Source organism: Halichoeres trimaculatus, unplaced genomic scaffold (genome assembly GCF_033239565.1).
Source record: "Halichoeres trimaculatus isolate MK-OKI-2021-1 unplaced genomic scaffold, fHalTri1.1 fHalTri1_scaffold_8, whole genome shotgun sequence".
Classification (NCBI taxonomy): Eukaryota; Metazoa; Chordata; class Actinopteri; order Labriformes; family Labridae; genus Halichoeres; species Halichoeres trimaculatus.
The window spans coordinates 20,870,093-20,889,617 of NW_027437186.1; the positions used below are offsets into that span (position 1 = coordinate 20,870,093).

The 19,525-nt window shown below is 39.7% G+C and overlaps 1 protein-coding gene and 1 long non-coding RNA gene across 3 annotated transcripts in view; one reads left to right on the top strand and one right to left on the bottom strand.

The window, feature by feature from the left end:
• LOC141795356 (uncharacterized) overlaps positions 1-6,663 on the top strand; it is a 28,682-nt gene extending 22,019 nt beyond the window's left edge. The window contains exon 3 of the long non-coding RNA XR_012598587.1: positions 6,401-6,663. This is a non-coding gene — a long non-coding RNA (uncharacterized LOC141795356). The remainder of the gene's footprint in view (positions 1-6,400) is intronic.
• The window catches only part of LOC141795355 (inactive phospholipase D5), a 70,167-nt gene that overhangs the window by 33,214 nt on the left and 17,428 nt on the right, over positions 1-19,525 (bottom strand). The window lies entirely within an intron of this gene.

A 19,525-nucleotide genomic window follows, 5' to 3' on the forward strand; every position in this document is an offset into this window, starting at 1 on the left:
ATGCCTGGAGCTAAATTCTGGGAGCAGAGTTCATTTCCAATAAACTGTCTGGCTGCTCTCTGTCTCACCTGTCATCTCTTTTCGCTCGGTGTAATGAGTCGAACCAGATTTCATAAAGTCAGGCTTGTTGTTATATTTTGCTTACTGCCGGAGTCTGTGTCTGCGTTCTGTCTGCGTTCTGTCTTCTCTGTCTATTTCTGTCTCCTCTCTGTCTGTATAAACTATTCCCTATAATCTTATCATTCAGAGTATATAAAGGAGGTTTTGCCAAGTAAAAGCACCAGCACGTTTTGTTCTTAAAGGGGACATATCATGCTTGTTTCTCCTTTTCACTATGCCAGACTAGGATGCCTGTAAAGCATTTCTGGCCTCAGTACAAGTCATTTAGTTCCTTCATTTCCCCACAATAGCGTTCTCAATATCCTCATTTTAGGCCATTCTGAAGATCTCGTTGAAACGCTCCGTTTCCAGAATGACCTCCAGTAACCTCGCAACGTCACTGCCCTTTGTGCTCTGATTGGTCAGTTCCATCAGAGGGGTGGAGGGGGTAGAGCCAGGGGGCGGTTTTTGCAGCATGGCAGTATTTAGAAAATCGCCACATTGAATGGAGCAGACCGAGCGAGTTTGCTGTGTGCCAAAACTCACCGTAAGGCATTGATAGCACTAATAAAATGGCAGAGTGTAGGATACGTCCTTTTGTATTGGACCCCGAGTCAGACCCGGACAGTTCTGCAGCTCAGGAGGAAGAAAATCCACCTCGACACAGATAATCTCAGGACGCTTTAGTGTGGTGAGTCAAACCGGTACTGTAACATGTATAGTTTATACGTGAAAATATAGGCAGACTTCACCAATAAACTGTTTCTATAACAGGGCTCCATCCTGCTCCTTCACTTTTCTCTGTCTTTTATCCATCATGCTGAAAGTGTAGTCTAAAGATCGCCTCTACCGTCAGTTCGTCACTATGTTAGCACTCAGTCAAGTTAGAGCTAGTAGGGAGCTTTATTTATACTCGGCTCTTGGTGGGTGTATCCCTCGGTGGCGGTTGTGTGACTAACTGACATCACAGAGGAGGAGCTGCTTTATCAGATTACTCCAATAAAAAGAAAGGATCCCCATGTTGTCATGAAGGTTGAAATCTCGAAGCCAAATGTTAATGACCTATTTTCAGAGGCATCAAATCTCGTTCTAGGATATCAGAAAAAATACAATATCTCATTTTTTGAAAATTCAGGGGGTGAAAGGTCTTGTTTTCAACTTTATTATTTTATATGCAAGTATTAAATCACAGATTAGCATGATATGTCCTCTTTAAGGGCTCTTGTAGTGACAAAACAGCTCCATTAGAGGCAAATAAATGCATGTTGTGCTTCAAATCTGGCCCCCATCTGTTTAGCATGGTGACAGCTAGGTTAGCTTTGTATGTAGCAATGTAGTATGCAACAGTGAAACAGCAAACATGGCTGCATGCCCATCAGCACCTTGAAACCAACAATACTGAGTGGTCCACGTGCCATGTACTCCCTTTAAAATCTGTTTTTAAAGCAGGGCTGTTGCTTCACGCTCTAGGCTGTAAGGGAAGAGTTGTCACACTGTCACTTTCAGGCATTCAGGCAAATGTTGCAATGTAAGAGCTAAAAATGAAAGCCTGAGCAACAGAAAAGACAAAACAAGTTGTCACATTGCTTTTGAAAGGGCTGAGTGTGCACACAGGGGATGGACGTAAAAAGCAACAGAGGCTGACAGAAAAGTGGCAGCTGGAATGGACTCTGTCACCAAATTGACTTTGGAGTATAATGGACAGCGCTTTAGTTAAATGCTTGTGTGTTTTGTCATTTTACATGAAGATTTAAGAAAGTTGAAGCAGTGAGCAAAGTTTCACGATCTAAAAGACATTACTTTTGTTTTTTAATGATTTTATCTTGATATATTACACACAGTTCAAATTATCTCAGCCTGTAATTCTTGAAAGTAAGTGTCCCTGTCATAGAATACCTCAAAGACATTTTGCTTATCAATTTGCTCTACACTTTTTTTTCCTTTTTTTTGTAAAAAAGTCTTTGGATACTATTTTTTTTTTAACAAAAACTACAACAAACTTCACACTTTTCTTCTCAGTTAACCTCATAAATGCTGGAGAAAGACAGGGGTCAAAAATAAACGTGAACATGATCTTTCCTTCCTCCTAAGAATCAGCAGTGTGCTGCTCTTTTTCGAGCTGTCAGAGTTTGTCACCTCTGAGGAGCTGCCTGCCCCTGAAGCTTTATACAAAGTGACATGAAGTGCTCCTCTCCAGAGAGGTACCATGCTCTTAGTTCATCTCACTGTCTGTCTATTTGGGTCTCCTGAGTGAACCCAGGGCTCCAAGTGCTGTGCCAGCCGGATGTGCGGTCAAAATGATCTGCGCTTTCTCAAGCACAATCACTGCAGCTTTATGAGGATGTCATAGGGTTCGCTTTCACACAGAGAAAATGTTGTGTTTTAGACAAGTGCCTGCTGTACAGGGGTGAAGAAGAGGCAAATCCAGTTGACTTGGAATTAAAGGGTGCAGTTGATAGTTGGCTGATGGCCCTTTTTCCATCTCTGGTCAATTTGGAAAAAAAAGTGATCAGTCAGTTTGATGCCAAAGATTAAAAAAAAAGAAAGGATATAAAAAAGGAAGAAAAGAATGTCCAGGCCTTGGCCTTTATACTGTGATGGCTGGGAGCCCAGAATTACATATCTCTGAAGATTTTCCACTATCAGTCTGTGTGACAGAAAGTCCTTTGTAGTGTGGATCAGGTAACTCTTTACTCACAACAAAAAAGTGACAATTAACCTCTACTTGGGCGAATCAGAAATAATTAAGCTTTTTGTGTAATGCTCACATAGAAAGTTTACTCTATGATCTCCACTTGAGGGGCTCACTCTGAAACTAAAATGCTATTTTGCTGTAATAATTAATTCAGTCTCACAATGTGCAGTTTGACATAAGGTAAACATTTCTAGCGGCACCATTTCAAATGTTTCTTCTTTTTTGAAAATATGTGTTAGCTACACGTTTTCCCACTAAAGAGAAGATCCCCTAGCTTAGCATCACGTGAAGAAGAGAAGCAGAGGGAAACAGAAGCTTGAGGCAAAAACATCTCACACCTCTTACACTTTGCTGGATTGAAACATCAAATATGAAGCTTGTGGTTTTATTTGTTTACAGAGTGCGTATCCTGTTACCAAATCCCTATGCTACTGAAGGGCTGCTAGCTTTGGATTGGAAATTAAAATAAATAAAGACACACTGCTTGTTGGTTAACTTAATACCAGCAACAAATGTGGACATTTACTATTATATATATATATATATATATATATATATATATATATATATATATATATATATATATATATATATATATATATATATATATATATATATATAAATTAGTGCTGGGCAAGTTAACGCGTTGTTTTTCGCATTAACCCGTTAATCTATTAACGCTGTTGAATATTTTATCGGACATTAGTGCATGTTGCTCACATGCTTTTATTTTGTAGATGTCTGTTGCTGACCGCGATGGAACCGGGAGTGAAATTGGCAGAAAAACACGATGAGTAACCAAAACAAGCATGGAGAAGAGGGGCAACGCCACGGAACTTAAAGGCGCTCGCTGCTCAGTGTATCAGTCTGCGCGCACTGCGTGCCAGATATAAACAAACGCAGGTAGTCTGCCAGGACGAAGAGACCCGATGAGAACTAGAGCCTTATTAGTGGTGTTTCTGTGTGAAAGTAACGTGCTGAAAATTCTCTAAATAAAGTGTGAATGCAGACCAATATCAGAGTTTTTTGGTGGGAGTCCGTTTATTTGTGTCTTTGGTCAAGTAAAATATGGCCCCGTCTGAGTGCAGAGGAAACCGGCAGAGGAGCAGGGAGGGGGTGTTTGGTGTGAGCGCCCTGGGCTTCTGCTGCACAACAACACTGCTGTAGGGGTAATTTCTGCCCTAAACCTTGTGATAGGACCCAACTTGTTCCATCCCGGAGTATCACTTTAATGCCCTGACAGTGGCAATAAGCTTTAATTTTGTATTTACATTTTTTTAAATTTGATTTGCACTAAAAATGTGATTTAACTATTACTGTATAACAAGTACTGATTGAGTGTTTGCATGACAGATGTTATGGCACTTTCGTTCATATGGCAGAACATTCCAATAAAAGTGCACTATACACTGCTTTTGAATTCATGATTAGATTTTGAATTTACAATGCAATTAATTATGATTAATCAGGGAAATCATGCAATTAATTACAATTAAAAGTTTTAATCGTTGCCCAGCCCTAATATATATACATATACATATTAATTTGAATTCTTCACAGTGAACTTGGGAGCTGAAGTTGCAATTGCTGAAAACATTCACCTAGCCAGCACCTGGCCATTTTGCTGGTGCTGCTTTTGGAGATTTTAGCCCTGTAACTAGGGGAACAAGTCTTTCAGGAGGTTATTATTTCTCCAAACAGGGCAGATAGTCAGGTTCAATCTTAATGTAAGTGGTTGGGACGGGTCGATGTTAGCGGGTCACTGCACAAAAATATGAACAAATTGCAGATTAAAACAAGTGGGAGGTTTGAAGCATTAAGTCATATTTATCAGCTAATAATATCAAACTCTTTGCTTCTTTTAATGAGTGGATCTAATGGAAAATACATTAAAGATAAAAACATTAAGCACAGGGTAATCAGAGGAGTTTTAGTGTTTCCTGGCAAAGCTTCTTACTGTGTCTGGAAGAGTACTGCTGGGAAGTGATGTTAAGTGTGAAACAGTCTCTATCATGTCTGCTGTTACGTTGCTTTGCTGTTTGTCAATTTTACTCCAGGTCATGATGTTTCGAAGGTTTTTGATGTTTCAAGCTCAGATGTAATTAACAAATATTGTGTCATGGTTACTACATCATTAAGCTGTCTAACAGCACTGCTCTTTATACACCTGTCACACTTTTTTGTTTTGCAGAAGACTGACTGACTGGCTGCCTAGCTGGCTGCCTAGCTGGCTAAACGCCGATATCTCCCCTTTTCACTTTCAGTCTGAATCTATACAACATAATTGAAGTTTATAGATTGAAGCTGGATTATCATCAATCTTTCAAACAGGTACAGACAGAGGGACCGGGTCATGTTCTTTAGTGCTGAATATGTCAGGGATGTAGCTGTGACTCTTGAGTTGATGAGGACAACAGATTTATCTTAAGAAATCCTGTGTCAGAATCTGTGCCACAACAAACTGTAAGAAACTTTCTTGAAATAAGACTAAAATCTCAACAAATGGCCCACTACTTTATAGCCTTGTTTTGGTCTCCACCATCTGTTAAACACCTCCTTATTGTAGCCGAAAGTTAAGAGTGTGCTTTCAGGACATTTTCTGTGAAATCTGCTGGCTGTAAGCACCAAACACAAAAGAATGCATAGAAAATGAAGAGTCAGGGAATAGATCTTTGTGTAGGTGTCACTATGAGTTATTTCTCCAATAATGTACATTATATGCATCTTAGGTAAAAGAAAAATATGTTTACAACAGCATTACTGAAACACTTTGAATCTGCCATGTTATAAAAAGCAACTGAGTACCACCTTTTATTCTCAGTCTTTTTTTCTTATTCATGTCGCCTGGGACAATAAAACAGTGACTTATTTGCTGCAGGGGTCCATTCAAAGGTTATCACAGCAGTACAGACAAACACACACTTACACATAAACACACACAGAGTTATTCTTTGTTATAGAGCTGATGCTGTTGTATTCCTTGCTGTGTACGATTGTTTTGCACCCCTATCTTTGAATCAAGTGATAAATAGCATTAAAATGAATTGATTTCCATGTTCTCTGTCCTACAAGTCTTATAAATGAAGTTTCTCTGGAGGAAATTGCTTCTGTGTCAATTTGGGCTGTTTCTTTGTGGAAGCTGTAGGCTCGGCTATCTATCACCTCTGCAGGCAGTCTGCAGACGAGCCAGAGAGTCAGAGCAGCTCCAATCTCCCAGATTTACTCTGACAGTGGTGCACCTTCACGCCTACACCCTGTAGAAAAACCTCATCTATTCCCTTCACCTGAGAACCAAGCTCTCATCTCTCAACCTGTTCTTTCTGTCTCTCCCTGTGTACTCTCCATCCTTGGATTTGTTTCCTGGTCAGTCTCAAGGAAAGGTTAGCTCCTGGGATTTCTCAGAAGTTTGCTAAAATGATCCATCATCCTTATTAATGTACTGCGTCATTTAATCGACAGGAAAGCTGTGCTACAGAGCAATGTGTGAATGTTATCGCAGCAGGAATCTCTGTAGCAATGAAACACACATGTTTAAGTTCAAACTGAGAATTCAAGGCTGAAATACGACAGCAGGAACATTGACAGATGCTTCTTTCTGCTCAACAGACACTAGAACTGATTCGTTTTTGTGATGGAGTGAGAAAGTGTCTTCAGATGTGGATACTTTTCAATCTCGGTCAATCAGGACTGATGAATGGATACACGATGGCTGCAATGAGTGATGAAGAATGTGATGAACTGCTCACAGCTAACATTCATCTTCTTGACTCATGTCACAATTTTTATCTGACACCGCAAACTGAAATCATGATTTTTAAGAACAATAAGTCTTTGATGTTTATAAGGAAACTTTCTGATTAAAAAAAACTTCAGACAGCAGTTCAAAGAGAAGTTTTTTTCACAATTCCTGTGTTTTAACAAACACAAAATATCCCAAAGTCTGAGATAAAAAACTGAGCATCTTATTTTGAAATTCACACAGGTGAGGCAGTGCAGTCAGTTTCTCCCTCCCCTTCTCTCCCCTGACCTTTTCAATCACTGACTCTCAAAGAAGGGTCAGTGTCAGCCTCTGAAGACAAACATGATCTCTGGCATTGAAGCTGGCACGCAAACACTCATAAAAAGCAGTGTATGTTGGCGTGTTTGAGACGGTAAAAAGGAAGCAAGTGAAAAATAGGGAAAGCTGCTGTTGGCATGATAACTACAATTCTATTTTTTTCCCTAAATACTGCATACAGAGAGGATTGCAGACATGTGCTTGGTTTCATCTGCTGTGAATTCATACCTTAGTTGGTGTCTCTGTGATGGAACATGGTTGAGGCCTTTTAATATATATATAAGCGTGTTTTCTTTACATGTCCATGTGAGATCTCTTTTAAATATCAGTTTAGAAAAAGAGGCCTCACTGGGAACTATCAAAGGGTAACGTTTGAGGGTGCTGTCATAAGAAATTCAAGTTTACCTCTTAAGACCCAGCATCTACATATGTGGACACTACATTCTGCCTCTCAGACCCATGATACGTCGTTTTGTAAAACTTTGACCAGTTAACCACATTTAGGGACACTGACCACAGCTTCTTTTGGTGAAATCACAACATTAAACCTATTTTAGTAGAAAAAACAACATACTTAAGTCCAATAAAACTACTAACAAACAACTAATAGAGAACTCATAACAACAATATCCATCTTACAGATGCTCACCATTTGTGTTTGTTTCATGGTTGTTACAATATCAAAGCTTACTTTCCTACATCCTTGGATAGAGAAATACACTAGTCAATTGACATGCTTAACTTAAATGCCCATGTCAACATGCTAACATGCTCATAGTGAAAAGTTAAGCATGTTCTGTACTATGAGCATGTTAGCATGTTGACATGGACATGGGCAACTACCACAATGGTTAAGTACACCACAGCTAAAAAAGTAACCCTTATTTAAGGATTTGTAAACCTCTTAATATGCTCATGATAAAAAAAGAGGTTAATGTGTGATTGATGAGTTTTCCAATCTGAACATTTTTATCAGAAATTTAAAAAGCAGAAATCTTTGTATGATCAAAATGCAGCTGGGATTTAATGTGAAATGTGTTACAACAAACTAGGGCTGGGCGATTATGGTAAAAATAAGAATCCTGATTATTTTAAGTGATATTGAAATCACAATTAATATACACAATCATTCATTCATTCAAAAACTTCAGTACTGATTTAAACACAACTTTAAAGAACCAGCAAGTGGCACATACAGTATTATTGATATACATAAGTCACACACACTCGCTGTGGCTGTGCATGGAACAAAGAAGAGCTATGAAGCACAGGAACTTGCATACATCTACACTGTGTGGCATATTAATTGTTTTTCTTCGATTTTATTGTTTTTATGATTGTCAGATGGCAAAATTGAAATCACGATTAAAATCCAATTAATTGTCCAGCCCTACAACAAACCAACCTTTTAAATGTCTCCACTCCACTCTTCTTTGCAAATCAGTCTCTCAAGTGACCTTTAATATCCCAATCTAACCAAAGCTGTTTCATCTCCACAAGTTGTGTTTGTTATTGTTTCAAAACTCCAGCTTACTTTGCACTGAGGACTCTGAGCTGTGACCACTTTTGTATCATCTTTTCTAACAAGAACACTCCTTTACATCGGTAACAATAATGTAATATCTCCCTCCTTTGTCTTTTCCTTGTCCTCTTTTCCAGCCATTCTTTCAAAATCAATAAGCCAATCAAAGTCCCATTAAAATTACATGCTACCCATGATGGGACCAGTGTCAGCGTTTCATTCAGTCACCCTGTGGTTGAGTTTTCTCTTGGTCCAGTTTAAAAGGTGGGAGCACTTGGTGGCACGACACTTTCGAAGCTCTGCATACATTGTTTGAACTGCCTTTATGGGCTCTTATACTGTTACTGATAGAGAATTTTGAAAACAATGGAGAGACTTATTGTTTCCTTTTTGCTGCATCAGCATAAAAACTGAGGACTGTAGGAGTCAGGAGTTTATCCTATTGCTTATCTTGTGCTTTTTAGAAGATGTGTTCAAAATAAGTCAGTAAGCACATAAGTAAATGCATCCCTACGATTTGAACCATTTTCTTGTGAAGAGCAAAGAGCTGTTTGGCACAGAGCCATGTCCTAAATCATGAAAACAAAGAACTTTATTTTAGGGCTGAACAATTTTGGCAGAAGCAGTTTTTTGGACCAATATTGCCATTGCAATTTAGCATGCGATTTTGGAGGAGGGATGTTTATCCTCTAAATTATTCACTGAACACAAGCAATAAACCGTTCTATACTACGACCAACACAACAAAGGATACTGTCAACATATAAACAACTTTTTCCTGAATGCCAGGCCTACATGTCATGATGAAATGAGATAAATCGAAGGATGAATTGATACAATTAACATATCCTTATTTAACTATTACAATCATAGTAGAATATTGACTGACTGATTTAACTTATAGACCTGTAATAAAAGTATCATTAATTAACTGAGATAAAATCAGAGAAAGGAACAAAGCACTGCAGAACGACAGGCCTGGTATGAACAATGAAATAAAAAATTGATATGAATCCTCTCAGCTATGGATCTCACACAAAATACAGAGCAGAAATGTAAGACCAAATCTCGAGGTCAACCAATTAAATATGTAAACATGTGGAATACACTTTTTTATTGAATGAAAAAAAAATTACTGTCTGTATTTAAATTTAAATACTAATTGTATAAAAATTTTACTGATCTCTCATCAGTAACAAATCACAAACTAAAGTCAATGCACTTTAAAATTCTTCTTCTTTTTTTTTTTTAATAATTGCAGCCTTTGTGATTTGAAACTGAATTCTGTTACATTGCAATGTCAGTTTAAATTTGATTTATTGTTTAGCACTACTTTATTTGCATTTTCTTCATGTGTAACCTGACTCAACTCTGTTTCTGTCTGGATGTCCAGTTAACACAGAAACAACACGTGAACTAACTCCTTTAAGCTTCAACCCATGTGTTGTCATTTCTGGACCTTGAGTTACAGTTGCATCATGATTGTGTGTAACTCCCTCTGGTGCTGTGCTCTGACTAAACTTTGGTTTAGTTTTTGCAGTTTGTGACTTTTTTGTAAAATTGTCACGAGTTTGCACTTTTGAGAACAAAAGTTGCTTTCTGACTGTGAATATCAAATATGTTGATTTGGGTTAATCTCACTTTCTTTGTTGTCGTGTTTGATTATTCTACTCACACTCACTGTGTTAATTTATTATTACTCAGGGCTCCTCTGAGAAGTTAAGCTTGGTGTTCATTTTATCACTGTTCTGCTGAGTCAACTCTGCCCATCACTCACATTCACGCGAACTACAAACACACAACCCTCCTAGCCCACATTCAACCCTCCTTCTTTACACTTTCAAAATAGAACAGATACTCCAAAGTAAAGATGATACAAACGTGGTATCATATTCACACTCCTGCTGCTGCTGTGGCGATAAATGAGAGCTCTGCTTTCTGTTGACTACAGGACTTGGGCTGAGGCTGTGTTCTCGTCTTACTGAAAAGCAGATGTTTCTGCAGACCCCAGCGTTTTCCTCCACACTTCCGACCATCCGTTCACATTTCCTGCCACCGCTCTCCTCGGCATATTCATAACAAAAAGTGTATCCTTTTGCCATCGGTCACGTCATAACCAGCCACTCTTCACTGCTTGTGTGTAAGACATTAGTGAGTGTGTGTGTGTGTTTGTGTGTGTGTGTGTGTGTGTGTGTGTGTGTGTGTGTGTGTGTGTGTGTGTGTGTGTGTGTGTGTGTGTGTGCGTGATAGAAAATGTGACTCAGTGTGTTTTCAGTGGAATAAGCAGGATGTTCAATTACACTGGCTCAGCTGGTGTGTATAGACAGAGGGGATGGTTTACTGAGCACCCACTCAGACACACACACTCAAGTGCACACATCCTATTTGAGCCAGAACTGTTTCATTAAAGCTCTGCCAGTAGAGCTGCTCCGGCTTGATCCTCTGACAAGCCACAGACCTCGACTAAATCACCACGAAGGCAAGGAACAAAGACAGACAGAGGGAGGGCAGACTGTCATGAATTCTTTCACATTAAAGGCTCAGGTCCCTGTCTCCACTTGTTTAATTCCTGCTGAAAACAATGAGATCTGTAACTCCTCACTGTTTTGCAGAAAAGAGATTTAACCACTATCTTTTATATAAAAAAAAATACAAGTCAACAATCCAATCAAGTTTTAAGACCACCAAGTTGGCTTTTATACAAAATGATTTCAGTACGGTGATAACTTTGAACCTTTAAGAATTCCTCCTCCTTTAGTCAAAACCAATATTAAGGTAGACTTTTGCAGCCTGGGCTGCAAGTTGGAAACACAAAAACGAAACATGTCCCAATATTCTTCCAATCTTTCTTTAAAATTTTCAGACAAGTAGACTCTGTTGCACTTAGGCTGGATGACACACTAGGTCAGTCAGAGTTCAGCTTAACTGATTTTTTGTCATCAAGTGTATGGTGTCGACGCTGCTGTTTTACTGCTCCCAACCATATTGGCGCTCCCTTAATGTGAAATCATAAATACCTGGCAACTGCCTCCTACCATAGACTGTATAAAACATGGACGTAGTCTTGCCAACGTCAACCGTCTCTTTCTGAAACGGAAAATGAAGCACATCGGCTATAGCGGCCATATTGGCCTACAGCTATAGGGCGCCTGGCGGTCACGTGACCATCAGCTGTGCCTCTGATTGGGGGAGCTCACGATCTTAATATCCTCTGAACGGCTGAATTAGAAAAAAATTCACCCCCTGTTCAGTGGGTGCCGGTAGTAAAATTAGCGACTCAGACAGGAGACGTTTTTTGAACCAGGCTGTGAATAGGTTCATTTCTGCGTTGAAAATGTTTTTTTTTTGGCTTGGTGTGTTTGTGACTTTCGGTACTTCTGGAGCCAGTCTCAAGCGGACACTCGAGAAACAGCAGATTTAGCACTTCAGCACTGTCTCATATGCTTAGACCGGAGGTTACCGCTTGTCTCTGACAGAGGCAGACTGGGAGGTTCAAAACAGCATGTTACAGCACTTGAGCACGGCAGTGAACCCCAAACCAAATTGTATCCAGAGCCAAGTGGTTTGTTAAACAAGAAGACAAACTTGTGTCATCGTTGAACCATATTTGTTACGTTTTTTTGTCACTGCATCAGAACACACAACAGGACGTAACGACTGACGACACAATTCATGTTCATCTTTTGAAGTCATGTTTGATTACTTGTGCTCCTGACACTCTCATGACTGTGGATTTTGCATCAGACATTGAGATGGTAGCCTCTGGTGGATTAGTTATTCTGACCAATCTCTGATTGGGAATGGCATGTTTTTGGGAGGAACTGGTTGAAAAAGTACGAAAGGTCCATCCGCTCTTAGAAGGAACCTCAGATCATCCTCTGAATAAATTGGCAACAGTCTGAAAAAGCAAAGCCTGTAGGGGAAATTTTTTGGCTCAGATAGATAGATAGATAGATGGATGGATGGATGGATGGATGGATGGATGGATGGATGGATGGATGGATGGATGGAAAGATAGATAGATAGATAGATAGATAGATAGATAGATAGATAGATAGATAGATAGATAGATAGATAGATAGATAGATAGATAGATAGATAGATAGATGGAGAGAAAGACGAACAGACAGACAGACTCTCCTCACTGGATGTCTCCTCTCGCCATTCCTCATTCCTCCTCTATTCTTCTCATCATGTGCATATAACTGTCATCCATGGACCTCCAAAGGTAATGATTGAGAGATTGATTTGCATGATAACAAAGAACTATGAATGAAACAATGTTTGAGAAAAACGTCTTGATATTTGATTTTAGAGTTAATATGTTAATTAGCACAGAATAGGCAAACTACTTCCTGTTACTATGTGTAAGCGGCAGGATGGCTAACTTGAAACAAGAAAAAATTGAGATGAAGAGGTTGGATGACTTGTACTGGATTAGAAATCGTACTTTATGTACATACAGGACTGTAAATTTGACAATATGTCAGATGATGGCTGCTGGAGTCAAGGATTTCATTTTGTTAGCGATAAGTCAGACTACATGAGCCAAACTAAAAATGGTCATTACAAACACTTTGGTTTAAAAAGTCTTGTTCCTCTCTGATTCTTCACACGTGTTTTTGAAGATACACTTTTAAATGAGAGAACAAAAACAGGATGATAGACAACTGTCTGTGACACAAAACCCTGATGAGGTGCATTCACTGGCAAACATGAAAAACAAGCACAGCACAGCAGAACCCTTTTCCTTGAAGGTCCACACCTCTGCATTTTCTCCTGCATCAAAGTCAGGGCTGTTCTTTATTGCTGAATAAAGTTATCACCTTGGGGACAGAGAGATGAACTATTCTCCACAAGGTGCTTTGGCTCACTATCTGCACTGCAGTTCATGTAAAGCCCAGGATAAATTCTTCAACATAACCTTTCAGGAATCATAGCTTTGTGATGCAAAGCAGCTGTTTATCTATTCATGCTAAATTTGGATGCTTGTGTGTTCAAATAAAGCACCGTATTAAATTTGTCATCGTAACAAAAACGCCAACTTTTCAGTAGAACTTGGACAATATACCATCCAACAGGGATTTGACGTGTTGTTTAGAACAGGTCTGTGGGCTAGTTCTGGCAGTGCAATAATTTCCTTTGTGTGAGTCTTTGTGTGAGTCTTTGTGGCTATTTGGAAATGACAAGGACGGTCAATTATTGCCAAATAGCAAAGGCAATCTGACAGTATAACGTTTGATAATCACAATCATGGTTTTGAAAATGCTACTTCTTAGCTTCTTAGCTTCCCGATCAGGTAGGGCAGGACCAAATTGATTTACGCCACATCTAAGTCTCTATGACAACACCACGTCTGCTGACAAAGTTTAGTAGAGAGAAGAGGGATCTGTGTTTCTCTCTGCTGAAATCGATTTCTGTGATTAATTTTGTAGAGATGGTGGACGCTGGAGCCTAACTGTCCGACAGAAAAAGGACAGAAGAGCAGAAGAAAGCTGAACCGGAGAGTGACAGTGTACAAACCAAAGGCTAAGACATGAGGTGAAGGCAAAAACAGGAGCTAAACTATTTTTGATAATGTTCATTCCAACCCACAGTCAGCAGTTATTCTGCGGTGGTCTGTTCAAACTTGAGAGTCTATCAGTAAAATGAAGAGTGAGGTTACGTTAGCTCTGCTTGCTGAGCACTGGCAGGACATGACCAGGATTCACTAACATTACATACCTTACCTTGGTGCATTGTTTCTGGTAAAAAGTTGGCTTGAACAAAGAAAATTTGTTTCAATCTGATCATCTAATTACAAAATAAACGCACACCTTGCTCAAATTCATCACTATAGTGTAAGTGAGACTCCAGACCAGAAGGTGGGGAGGTAGTCCAAAACAGATTCCCCTTTACCTGCGCCTTTGTGCCAGTGATCAGTGTAGGTGAAGTGCTCATCTCTTTTTGAGACAGACACAAAAAAAGAGTTGAAATACTAGAATGTCCACAGTGTGATGTTTTCAAATCAGAGCAGAAGAATAGAATAGAATAGAATAGAATAGAATAGAATAGAAGAGAATAGAACTTTATTGTCATTGTCACAAGTACAACGAAATTGAAGTCATAGCAGCAATCAAGAAAACAAAAGTAAGAAAGTGTATAGAAAGTGCAAAAAGGTCCATAAGAAATTAGATGATGACAGCTTGTCCATCATTCTCCAGTTCAGCCAGCCTCCACCTCCACAGGGTCCAGGACTGAGCTTCTTCAGCAGTCTGTTCAGTCTCTGTCTCCTGTATACTGTCCGTTCACAGCAGCTGAAGCTCTTCCAGTGTGGTTTGGTGTCTGATGTTAGCTCTGTTAGCCGTGTCTGTGAATAGCATGATGCTACTCTGCCCTCTGGTATTCCCTCTGTTGCTGGGTTAGCACAGCTAGCTCGTCCATCTTATTGGAGATAGATCTTACGTTCCCAATCACGATGGATGGAAGGACAGGTCCATGTCATCAGTTCTTAGCTCAAATCTGAAAACCAGCATGCTGTCCTCACCTCCTTCTCCTCAACTTGTGGGAAGACATCAGGCCTTACACCAGTTAACATTGACATACTACAGGCAGCTAACAGCTGATTTCACATGTAAACAGCCATGGTTACACGTAGGATCTCCAGACAAACACAGGAGTAAAAGTAGTAAAAATATCACTGAAGCCACAAAAAGTTTGGTGTCCATGACCAACAAATGAGCCATGTAAAGTAATGATCCACTCCAAATACAAAGATTACGGAAAAGAAACAAAAAAATTACAAGAAACGGACAAAGAAGAGAGAGCTGCTGTAACATCTGGTGGCAGTCGTTTTATGGCTTACTGGAAAAGAGAGCAATCATATCCTCTGGCTACAAACTGACCCATTTGCCTCAAAGGAGTCGGCTGTACTGGCAGTGGGCCAGAAGTATGAACAACTGCACTCATGCTGCTGCTGCTGAGTTTACAGCAACAGGTAGAGTATCAAACCTCCATCATCATCACAGGGAGAGTAAACAGCTGATTGAAGACCTAGCCACCTACTCGAGAACACTGTCTCGCCCCCTTAGCATCCCCTGACCTTTTACTTTGCATTTCTTGGCAGAAAGTGTCTTATTTCTAGTTAAAATATGTCTTGGGAGACTTTGTGTAAGCCTCATCCACTGACAAGTCCAGAAATTCATCCATGGGGTAAGAAAAATTTGCTTAAAACAAAACTAATATCTCAAATGAAAAAACTAAACAATTAAATTTTTCTGATTGCATTGGCAGATTTTCTTCTCATTTCAAGTAATTCAGGTCCAATTTTTGGCTTGCGATACAAAACATGAGGGATTTTTTTCTTTGGCTTGTCAGGTGAATGTGGCTCATACTGAGTCCAAGACAGTTTTTCTAGAAAAAAAGACAAACACTGGCTTAGTCTTGAGGCTTTGCAGTGTAGTTACCAGGGATGGCTGCTCCACCTTTAATGATGGATGATGTTACACAATACTCAGCCCAGTGAGATGTTCAGTAGAGCCCTGATACACAACATATTCACTTCCTTTCCCATTAAATTGAGATTGTAACTACCAAACATGGCTTGGTCAGAATTTCTGCTGTCAAAGGACTCTGGCCTTGATCATCAGAAAACTGATCTAGCAATAAAGTCTTATGAATAAAATTAGTGCTCAGCCATTCAGTTTTAACTCCTTGCAGTTTGTATTTGAAAGCTTGCAATGGCGGAAGTACATGTGCTTAGAGTCTGCTGAGTAAATTCCAAAGTAGAGGGGCATTCAGCCATGTGGTGAAATATTTATTGGCCTGAGTTGGAAAGAGATGCAGAAAATGAATGTCACAAAAGCCGTTCTTCAGTGTGAGTAAAGGTGCAGATCAGAGAGTGATTTGGTCCAAGGATTTTCTATTATCCCTTTGCAAAGCTTGTCACTAGCCTGCCTCTGGCTGCAGAACAAACAAATTGTGCTGTTCTGCATCAAGCTGCTGCGATGTTACCTTGACATAAAATCAAACTTTGAACAGCTCTTAGATTGACAGTGGAGATAGCACAAATCCTCAAAGGCAAAGACTGCTTCATGAAATTTCAGTTTTTCATCCTTTTTCTTCCTGCAGATTTTACTTGTCATGTGAATTATTCTTTCACATTTCAGCAGAGTTTCCAGCTCACTCAGCACACATGCAGCAGTGTCAGTAATGTCCCTAAGAAACAAGAACAATAAGACTTTGAGAGATGCAGACCACATGACCACAGCCAAGATGGCCCACTTCAGGAAGCGTGTCAGTGGCATGTTGCTATAGGTGCTGCCCTGTTGGTTGTGGCGGCCTATTGCGGCAGCTCTCTCTTCTTTGTCCGATTTTTTGTTATTTTTTCATCACTTTTTCCATTATCTTTGTATTTGGAGTGGATCATTACTTTGTATGGCTCATTTCTTGGTAATGGACACTAAACTGGTTGGGTCTTCTATTTTTTTCTCCTATGTCTGTCTGGAGATCCTACATGTAACCATGGCTACATTGTTTACATGTGAAATCAGCTGTTAGCAGCCTGTAGCATGTCAGTGCTAGCTGGTGCAAGGCCTGATGTTTCCCCACAAGGTGAGGAGAGGGAGGTAAGGACGACATGCTGGTTCTCTGGTGTGAGCTAAGAACTGACGACATGGACCTGTCCTTCCATCCATCGTTATTGGGAACGTAAGATGTATCGCCAATAAGATAGATGAGCTAGCCATGCTAACCCAGCAACAGAGGGGATACTAGAGGGAAGAGTAGCATTATGCTATTAAGAGACATGGCTAACGGAGCTAACATCAGACACCAAACCACATTGGAAGAGCTTCACCTGCTGTGAGCAGACAGGATCCAGGAGACAGAGACTGAACAGACTGCTGAAGAAGCTCAGTCCTGGACCCTGTGGAGGTGGAGGCTGGCTGACAGGAGAATGATGGCCAGGGTGTCATCATCTATTTTGTTATGGACCTTTTTGCACTTTCTATAAACTTTCTTACTTTTGTTTTCTTGATTGCTGCTGTGCCTCCTGAATTTCCCCTCGGGGATAAATAAAGTATTTTCTTTTCTATTCTATGTCAAAGGATTCATACCCTGACTGGATCTGTCTCAATGTCTTTGAAAGTAGTTTGGTTGCCAGTATCTGCTGGATCTTTGGTCTGATGGCTTCTGGGTCTGTACATGTGTGTTTGCATGCTTGTATGTGTGCGTGTGCAGTGATGCAGAGCTGTGTGTCAGTGTACTCGGCACATCGATGCTGGCTGTGAGCAGAATCATGAAAGACCCTTTATTCTCTGCCACCCCACCTTTTCTCTCTGTGCCTCGTTTTGATCTCTCTCCTTTCCCATCACTCCACCACTATCTCCCCCATCATAGGCTCAGTCTGATTCTGAGTATAAGACAGGGACTGGGAGGAAGAGTGATGGTACCAAGGGACAGAGAAGAGCAGAGAGGAACATCAGGGTTTGCAATCGGATGGCTTCTCTTTCAGGATCACAGCATGGTTTGTAAATGTTTAAGGTCATGTTGTGGCCCTCAGTAAAATGTGATAACAGACTGCTCTGTGCCGTGCACTCATCAGTGAGTCACTCTGGAACAGTGAATGTGCTGTGGTGAGTTCACAGTGCATAAAACATGATGATCTCAGTTTGGTTGTCCTCCTCCAGCATTCCTTCATTTGATTTGTGTCGTGGTGAAGTTTGTAAAGAAGTCAGACCTTCAGGATTCAATTAAAGCACATTTCACATTTTAGGGGAGGGTGTTATTTTACCAAAGTGTCGTAAATTTTTTTTGATACTTTTGTATTTTTTACAAAGCAGTTTCTGAAACCTGCTTTGATAATCACCTACAACTTTTTACTCTGAATGTTTTTAATGTTGTCTTAAATTCTGAATTTGACTTTTACCATAAACACAACATAACGAGTTTAGCAATAAACATTCTGATATTACCAGTACAATGGGTATAGGCTGATAAAAGCTTCAAAGTTTTAGATATGAAAATACAAAAATATACCACATTAAAAACTAATTTAGAGACACTCAAACACAAACCATTTTCTTGATATGAATGTGTGCTTTCTTTGAAAAACTTTCAGTGCTTTCCTTGGTTCAGAAAGACGTAAAGTTTGTTTGCTTCCTCTAAAACATGTAGAGAACTCCCTGTGCCACTAAGTACAGATGATGCAGGAAGAGGCAAAACACGCTAAAAACTACAGTTCATCAAGAATTCAATCAAGATAAGCTGCAGAAATAGAAACAGTTGATTTTTACAAATGAACATGTTCACAACCAGATTCAAAAAGTGGTCTGGGTCTGAAAAGCTCATTTCTCTATCGGCACACAATGTACAAGAAGTTAACTTTTAAAACTCATTTTCAAAGTTGTCAAACTTATAAGTTTTGCCCATATAAGGGCATGGCTGGCTTGACTGACAGGTTGGAACCCTGTACCTGTCTGCAAAGAGGCCATAAGCTATTTTCCTCATCAAAACTTGAACAACACAAAAGCTAAGTTAAGCATTACCAAAATGACAATAGGCTTTAAAACTCTGTATCAGAAACAAATTGGTGTCTGTGTTCAACAACAATCAGTCTGAGCACCCTGAGCACCAAGACTTTCTAAAAAGTAAGACAGGTATACCTTCAAATTCTTGTCACGATCCTCTACTTCAATCTTTCAACTAGGCAAGAAAATATGTCAGTGAGTACCCTGAGTTAAAGGAGGCATCAGAAAACCACTGAATTCATTGCTCTTGATCACCTGCCTTTGAGAAGATGCAGACCTTGATCGGTATCATGATCATGAACAGGATCTGCCAATTGGAGTCTGATAGTATTGACATTTCGGGTATCATCAAAAATCGAACAATGTGTATCCATGTTCCTTAACTGTCATGTTGAAAGATCTGTAATGGAGAAATGTTCTGAGACAGTCATAATTCACATAAAATAAAATGTATTACGATTGTTTTTGGTGGGAAACTATGAAAGATTTATAAGCTCCCATTGTAATTTTCATTTTCCCCTTAAGTCCGGATTGGCAAAGTATTTATGCATGACACAGTAGTTAAATCTAATGAACCAGTTTGTGAACAGCTGTATGTAATGAATGGTCAAAGTCTGCAGAGCATTACAAATTCACTTCACATA